The sequence below is a fragment of the Labeo rohita genome, chromosome 25, assembly GCF_022985175.1.
Source record: "Labeo rohita strain BAU-BD-2019 chromosome 25, IGBB_LRoh.1.0, whole genome shotgun sequence".
NCBI classification, from domain to species: Eukaryota; Metazoa; Chordata; class Actinopteri; order Cypriniformes; family Cyprinidae; genus Labeo; species Labeo rohita.
In genome coordinates, this window is record NC_066893.1 from 5,272,136 (window position 1) to 5,281,369 (window position 9,234).

Genomic DNA, 9,234 nt, shown 5'->3' on the forward strand with positions numbered 1-9,234 from the left:
GGCAACACAGGAAGTTCCTGCGGTTCGCCTTTGGGGGAAAGGCTTACCAGTACAATGTTCTTCCCTTTGGCCTGGCTTTGGCACAGAGAACATTCACAAAGTGCTCTGGCCCCATTGAGGCTCCAGGGGATCCGTCTATTCAATTACCTGGACGAATGGCTCATTTTGGCCCACTCCAGGGATGCCCTCCGTGCCACATTTAGTCTCTTGGCCTCAGAATGAACACCGAAAAGAGTATTCTCACCCCCTCTCAACAGACTGTGTTCTTGAGTGTTCTCTTGGATTCCGTTCAGATGCATGCCCGTTTGGCTCCTGCCCAGATTTCCAACCTCAATGCATGGTTTGCCCGCTTCAAGATAGGCCATCATGTTTCTGTGAGCACTTGTCGCAGGCTCTTGGGCCTCATGGCCGCAGCCCCCCCGTGCTGCCCATGGGGCTGCTTCATATGAGCCTGTTCCTTTGGTGGATGAAATTAGGGATTCGCTCTGCAGAGCCAGCCTCTCACCTAGTAATGGTGTCACGCAGTTGCTTTCACACCCTTTCAATATGGTGGGACCCCCTCTTTCTCAAGAGGAGTCAGAATTGGGAGAAGACCATTTGGCAATGGCTGTTCATCATTGCCAAACGGTCACGACGGACGCATCTCTGACGGGATGGAGTGCGGTGTTCCAGGGCAGACCGGCGTGCAGAGTTTGGAGAGTTCCTCTCCTGGCACATAAACAGCCTTTAACTGAGAACTGTCTTTCTGGCACTGATTCACTTTCTCCCCTCACTTAGGTGGTGTCATGTGATTGTCAGGATGGATAGTATCCCATATAAATCACCAAGGGGGATCACAGTCACACACCCTAGACAGGCATGCGCACCCCCTTCTCTTTTGGACTCAGGACAGGCTCCTCTCCCTGAAAGCGGTTCACGTCCCGGGACCTTGAACCTCGCAGACAATTTTCTGTCGAGACAGAAGCTCAGATCAGGGAAGAGGATGTTGAACCGTCAAACAGTAGCCCAGATTTGGTAGTGTGGAGATGGAACTCTTTGTGTCGCTGGAGTCGTCCCAGTGCCAACTTTGGTGTTTCCTGAGTTCCCCAGCACCTCTGGACATAGACGCGTTTGCTCACTCATGGCCTGACCTGTGACTGTACGCAATTCCACCTGTCAAGTTTATTCCGGCAGTACTGTGCAGGGTGAAGGAGAGCGGGGTCTGTCTCCTGCTTGTAGCCCTATTCTGGCCATACCAGATGTGGTTCTTGGAGCTGATTCCTCTTCTGTATCAGCATCCGTGGGAGATTCCAATCAGAAAAGATCTTCTGTCTTAGCTTCAAGGCAAGATCTGGCACCCTCAACCTGAGATTTGGAAGCTGTTGGTAAGGCCCATCAAAGGCCACCAGCTTTGAGTTCTAGTCTTCCTGCTGATGTTCAGGAGACCATCACTAGTGCCAGAGCCCCTTCCACGAGAAGGCTGTATTCCTTTGGAAGGTCTTTGACTTATGGTGTTTAGCTCATGCAGTGGACCCAGTCAGCTGCTCTATAAGTCCAATGCTGAAATTCCTGCAAGAAAAACTTGAGGCGGGGGCTGTCGCTACTACCTTGAGAGTTTATGCTGGGGTCATCGCTGCTCAGAGAGAGCTGGGCAGACATCAGTTGGTCTCTGTGTTTATGTGTGGAGTTCAGCGTCTGAGGCCGGCACACAAGTTCCTTCTTGGGACTTATCAGTTGTCCTGGAGGGCTTAATGGAAGCTCCTTTTGAGCCCTTGGAGTCAGCTCTAGATCGGATTCTGACTCTTAAGGTTACTCTTTTGTTGGCGCTAACTTCTTTGAAGCGAGTTGACGATTTGCAAGCTCCCTCTGTCAGCGAGATGTGTATGGACTTTGCCCCGGGTCTGGTCAAAGTAACAATACGGCCTAGGCCAGGCTATGTTCCCAAAGTTTTGTCTACATCATTTCGCTCTCATGTGGTCACACTTCACTCTTTCCATCCTCCTCCTTTAGCTACATGGTGAGGATGAGAGACTTCACATGCTCTGCCCTGTCCAAGCTTTGAAGCTTAATGTGGTTTACTCCAGCCATTGGAGAAAATCTCCCCAGCTGTTATTATGCTTTGGTGCTGACCGCCGTGGGCTTGCCGCATCAAAGCACAGAATTTCTTACTGGGTTAGGGACACTATTTTGCTGGCATACGACGTGTGTGGTCTTTCTTCACCTCTTAGCGTTCGGGCACATTCCACCAGGAGTGTGGCTCCCTCTCAAGCTCTTTTTCTAAAAATTTGAGGACATTTGTGTAGAAGCAGGATGGTTCTCTCCGCACGCTTTTATCAGGTTCTATAATTTGGATCTTGACTCGGCTCCTGGTTCCTGGTAGTGTTGGGCCGATAGGCGATGCCATCGTCCATCGCCGATGGCTGATAGACATCATGATGTTGAGGCTGCATCATAATCTCACGGCCAGTTTTGCTTTTAAATTAATTCGTTTTGGCTTGACGTTTATCCTAAATAGGCTACAAGAGGAATTGTTCTGGAGAAAAGAAAACTGATGTCTGTAAACATTTTGCTTTATTTACTGGTATTTTAGCCTACATTATCTGTGAATGTAATAATAAAATGCAATGTACAGCCTTGAGCCTACTAATTTCAGCAGTTTTTTCCCTCTTAAAATGCTTATACGAGTAGCATTTTTTATCCATGCTGCGAAGATATTTAAATATCTTGAAAAAAATACTTTGACAGCGTTGACAGATTTTTCTTTCGTTTAAAACATTTGGTCAAAAACTAGAAAAGATGATGATGCATAGGCTTTGACCAGAGCTGTGTTTCCCAATGGCTCTGACTCTTTTTGTGTAAAGAAAACATTGTACTTTATTATTATAATAATTATTATTATTATTATTATTATTATTGTAGGCAAAGTTTTTTCTACTCGAACCAGTTTCTGAACGGAGATAATACTGAGAAACACAGGAACAGAAGTGTTCAAATGCTGATTATGTACTTTCTACCCTTTGCTAAATTGTTCTAGCCATCATTCGCCATATTACTTCATCCCCTTTCAAAAAATTAAGGTATCCAGTGTAGTTTGTCCCTAAAAAAGTTAACTAAAATTGACTGTAACTTTGGCAAAAGGCCAGCAGGTGGATCTATGCAAGACAGTTTGTGCCACAGTGTTGACGCTACTAAATTACTAAATTATTCCTCTAAAAAACATTTGTGGATGGATCCAACTCAATTTTTTAAGTCTGCCTTCTATCTTTTCCACAATTCCCTCACAGTTTTTCTGTTGTGAAACTTCATCACCAAGATATACTCCCAAATATTTGAAACCCGCTCTTTTCCATCTCATCTGACCAGGCAACTTTGGTAAACCCTCCTCGCATTTTCCAATTGCCAAGGCATCACTCTTTTCCCAATTTACTCGAGCAGGTGAAATTAAACCTAATGAAAACCTAATGAAATTAAATTTTTGGACATCAAAATGTATGAGAGCACAACGAGTTTGAGGTGTTGACTTGGACTTCACCAGATCTCAATCCAATCGCGTATCTGTGGGATGTGCTGAACAAACAAGTCTGATCCATGGAGGACCTACCTCACAACTTACAGGACTTAAAGGATCTGCTGCGAACATCTTGGTGCCAGATACCACAGCACACTTTCAGGGGAGCCCATGCCTCGACGGGTCAGGGCTGTTTTGGCAGAAAAAGTGGGACCGACACAGTACTAGGAAGGTCATAATGCTATGCCTGATCTGTGTATACAACTGGGTAATTGCACCACATGGCATCTTGACACAGTTATGTGGGCCTGCAGTCTCAATGATATTTCCTGTTTGATGTTTGTGTGTTTTTTTTTTTTTTTTTTTTCCTGCATGTTGGTTGGATTTTATTTCAGTTTAAGTGATTTTATTAATTCAGCTTCAACTTATTTCAGTTAGCTGCAAAGGCAACATTTCTAATTTTCTAAGCATGTATGTATGTATTTATTTACATTAACTATTTTAATAGTTTTAGTTAACAATAACAACACTGCTTACTGCCACATGACTTAACTGGTTGCATCACATGGTCTTGATTTGGCAATTTACATTGACATTTTCAACTTTCTGCTACCTTAAAATTTTAATTTAGAATTTAAAAAACATGTTCCTCACAGAAGAGGTCATTGTATGACTTTCATTTTAATGTCTTCTCTACCTAGAGCTTTTGTATATGACTCGCTTCCAATTTTACCTGTAGACAAACAGCTTTATATTGCAAATTGGTCATAATTATCATATCATTTCAATGTATAGACATAATCTTTTCTAGGACAAATAGTTTTACTGTTTACTGCGCTTTGTTATTTTCTAGTAAACCTGAGCGGCTAATGAACCGTAGTCTCACAGATTCACATAAAATAGCTTAGTGTAGCAAAATAAGCTGGATACATACTGATTTCTGTGAACATTTAATAAGTTAATATTGAACAACTTACATTTTGAGCACAATATTGTCAGTTGCTTGATCTGTTTTTTGCTCCGCCAACGAATTTTGTTCTAGATGAAGCCACAGCAGATTGAATCATTTTATGAATCATTTTATGAACGAATCGGTTGAATGATTCAGCTTGGCACAAACAACGGAAATTAATGTGGACGTGTGAACTTCAAAATACTGTTTCACAAGTATAGCCACAAGAAGTAAACAATAACTTACAAAAACTTACAAACTTCAATTTAAAAAAACAATTCTGTGAAATGGTTTCAATCTCTTATAAATGCTTCATCTAAATAAATAAATAAATAAATAATAAAGTGGATCAAAATCAGGGCGTTTTCAGTAAAGCATTTTATAAATTTTATTTTAATAATCTTAACTATAATCAATGGCCTGCAGAGGGCAGCAGAAGAGTGCTGACAGTGATCAAGTAGCAAATACAAAATCTCCCAAATGCGGATTATTACTTTTGGTTTATTATTTATTTGTATTAATCACTTGTTTTTTAGAAAACGCCTTCTTACCTTACGACCTCGTCTAAAATCAGGTTATTCTACGTTTTGGTAAAAACGACTGCAAAGAGTTAGAAGCAAACGGCTTTAGAGACGGACAAGACCAAATAAATAAATAAATAATCACGAACAAGAAAACAAGCAAGCTCGCATGTTACAGTATTACTATCACGAAATTGAACACAACTTGAAAAAATATTCCTTTATTTTTAGAAAGTCGCTAACAGCCAATCAGCATCGAGAGAGACAGTCAGCGCGGTCACACCACGAACGTTCTAAATTCCTCTTGTGACGAACACGAACAGAATCCCGTGTGTAGCCGCTGAACTTCGCTCCTGCACTCATATTTCTGATGAATAGTCTTTTTTCTAACTTTATGGAAACGAGATTCAACCTTCAAAAGACCAAACAACCGTGAAAAGCAGCATGTCAAGGTTTCTCAAATCTTGTCCTGGAGTTGGTCTTCAGGATCGCTGGAAAAATCACAGGTAAGTGAGTCTGATCAGGTTTTGAGCTTGTGATTTTAAACAAAACATGTGATTTTAAGGGTAAAATGCTACAGTAAAAAACTATTAATTAGCTCATGTTAGATTCCCCCACTATATACGGTGAAAAACTGTACGGGACAGTAGTCTACGGTAGTTTCTTAGTTTCAGTTGTGTACATTAGGGTTGAATATTACAGTAATGTTTATTGTTAAAGTAATGTTTATTGCATATTTCATGGTGTTTAGTGTTTGTGTGAATGACAATGTGCACCTTCTGTATATGTTAGTATTTAAAAGCTGCTTGGTTTGGTTCATCATGTGATTTTCTCATCACCACCTGCTTTTGGTGGTTATCAATGTATTACAAAGGTACTAAACAAATTTCAGCATTTTAATAGGTTGGTATATTAACATTATATCAGTTAATCAAATTATGTTATTTAAATGTAAATTTAAGTTAAATCTGTAAAACCTAAAATGTTGCTACTATATTTTTATGGTAAAACCACAGCTGCCATTTTTTTTACTGTAAATTTTACATACTTTTTTAATAGTGGCAGGGCACCAGCCCTCCAGGACCATATTTGAGGAACCCTGGTGCAGACCATCAAATAGCAGTGAAGACCAACATACCAGGGTTCCTCAAATCTTGCCCTAGAGTTTAGCTCTAACCCACATCAAACTGAGCAAGCTGTTTAATGTCTTCAGGATCACTAGAAAAATCACAGGTAAGTGAGTTTGATCAGTTTTTGAGCTAAACTCTACAACACACCAGCTCTTCAGGACAGTATTTTAGGAACCCTGGTGAACCTTCAAACATCAGTGTAGACCATCCAACATCAGCGTACACCATCAAACATCAGCATAGACCATCCAACGTCAGCGTACACCATCAGCGTACACCATCCAACATCAGCGTACACCATCCAACATCGGCATACACCATCCAACATCGGCGTAGACCATCAAACATCGGCGTACACCACCAAACATCAGCGTACACCATCCAAGATCAGCGTACACCATCCAACATCAGCGTACACCACCAAACATCAGCGTACACCATCCAAGATCAGCGTACACCATCCAACATCAGCGTACACCACCAAACATCAGCGTACACCATCAGCGTACACCATCCAACATCAGCGTACACCATCCAAGATCAGCGTACACCATCCAACATCAGCGTACACCATCAGCGTACACCATCCAACATCAGCGTACACCATCCAAGATAAGCGTACATCATCCTACATCAACGTACACAAACATCAGCGTACACCATCAAACATCAGCATAGACCATCCAACGTCAGCGTACACCATCAGCGTACACCATCCAACATCGGCAGCGTATCCAACATCGGCGTAGACCATCCAACATCGGCATACACCATCCAACATCGGCGTAGACCATCAAACATCAGCGTACACCACCAAACATCAGCGTACACCATCCAAGATCAAGATCGCGTACACCATCCAACATCAGCGTACACCACCAAACACCATCAGCGTACACCATCCAAGATCAGCGTACACCATCCAAGATCAGCGTACACCACCAAACATCAGCGTACACCATCAGCGTACACCATCCAACATCAGCGTACACCATCCAAGATCAGCGTACACCATCCAACATCAGCGTACACCATCAGCGTACACCATCCAACATCAGCGTACACCATCCAAGATAAGCGTACATCATCCTACATCAACGTACACAAACATCAGCGTCCACCATCCAACATCAGTGTACACAAACATCAGCGTCCACCATCCAACATCAACGTACACCATCCAACATCAGCGTACACCATCAGCGTACACCATCCAACATCAGCGTACACCATCCAAGATAAGCGTACACCATCCAACATCAGCGTACACCATCCAACATCAACGTACACCATCCAACTTCAGCGTACACCATCAGCGTACACCATCCAACATCAGCGTACACCATCCAACATCAGCGTACACCATCCAAGATAAGCGTACACCATCCAACATCAACGTACACCATCCAACCATCAAACATCAGCGTCCACCATCCAACATCAGCGTACACAAACATCAGCGTCCACCATCCAACATCAGCGTACACCATCCAACATCAACGTACACCATCAGCGTACACCATCCAAGATAAACGTACACCATCCAACATCAGCGTACACCATCCAACATCAACATGCACTATCCAACATCAGCGTCCACCATCAAACATCAGCGTCCACCATCCAACATCAGCGTCCACCATCCAACATCGGCGTATGCCATCAAACATCAGCGTACACCATCAAACATCAGTGTACACCATCCAAGATCAGCGTCCACCATCCAACATCAGCGTAGACCATCAAACATCAGCGTACACCATCCAACATCAGCGTAGACCATCAAACATCAGCGTACACCATCAGCGTACACCATCAAACATCAGCGTAGACCATCCAACATCAGCGTAGACCATCAAACATCAGCGTACACCATCCAACATCAGCATAGACCATCCACCATCTAACATCAGCGTACACCATCCAACATCAGCGTAGACCTTCAGACATCAGTGTAGACCATCAAACAACAGTGAAGACCATCAAACATCAGTGCAGATCATCAAACACATTGAAGACCTTCAAACTACAGTAAGGACCAACAGAAGACCAAGAGGTTCAGAGGGTGAAGAGGGTCTCTGTGTTCAGCTTCTCATGGGATCTGTCTTGGGCGGTGCTGGGTGGGGTGTGTGGTGTCTCTCCACACCATAACTATGGGAATGACCCGAGGCGTCAGGTGGTTTGGTGCCCTCACTTCCCTCAGCACCTTTGACCAGGTGAAGACACTCTTACCAAAGCGAAACGCTGCTTCATATCTCTCACTGTCAGTGAAGATCAATAGTGACGCAACGCTGGTGGGTGTCTGATGGGGTCCAGTTCAGATTCCCGTGGGTTCCTGACGCGAGTCCGACAGTGAAGCCCCTCTTTCTGGCTGTGGTGAATAAGGTTAGTAGGTTCACATGCTTATGCACTATTCTGTTTTAGTATAAATAGTGTGATTAGTGTTCATATGCACTTAATTAACCGCAGCTTTAATTACGGGCTTTTTAGAGTACGAGTATAATAATGAGTATGAGTATGATAATGTTAAAAGTATTGGGTGGAAAATTCTTTCTCATACCTCCTACAAGAGACTACAGAGTATGTAAGGGTTAAAGAAAGGTGTCTTCACTGGGAATGTTGTTGTGGGGAGGTGAGTTTGATTAACATTGATTATATAATAATAACAAATATAACTAATAATAATAATAACAGCAAGTATAACAAATATAAAATAACATCAACAATAAAAATAACAGCAAAATATTAATAACAAAAATAATAGCAAAAATAATGATAAAATAGCAGCAAAATAATAATAAATACAACTAAAAAAGGATCAATAAAAATAGTAACAAATATAACTAAATATAATAACAAAAATAATGATAAAAACAACAACAAAAACAAAAGTGATAATAACTAATAATAACAAAAATAATAAAATATCAACAACAAAAATAACAAAATAACAATAAAAATAACAAATAAAAGTTAACAAAAATTACAATGCTAAAATAACATCAATAACAAAAATAACAATAAAATAATATCAACAACAAAATAATAACAAATATAACAAATAATAATAAGAATAACAATGATGAAATAACAGCAAAATAGTAATAAATATTACTATAAAATAAGATCAACAAGAAAAATAAC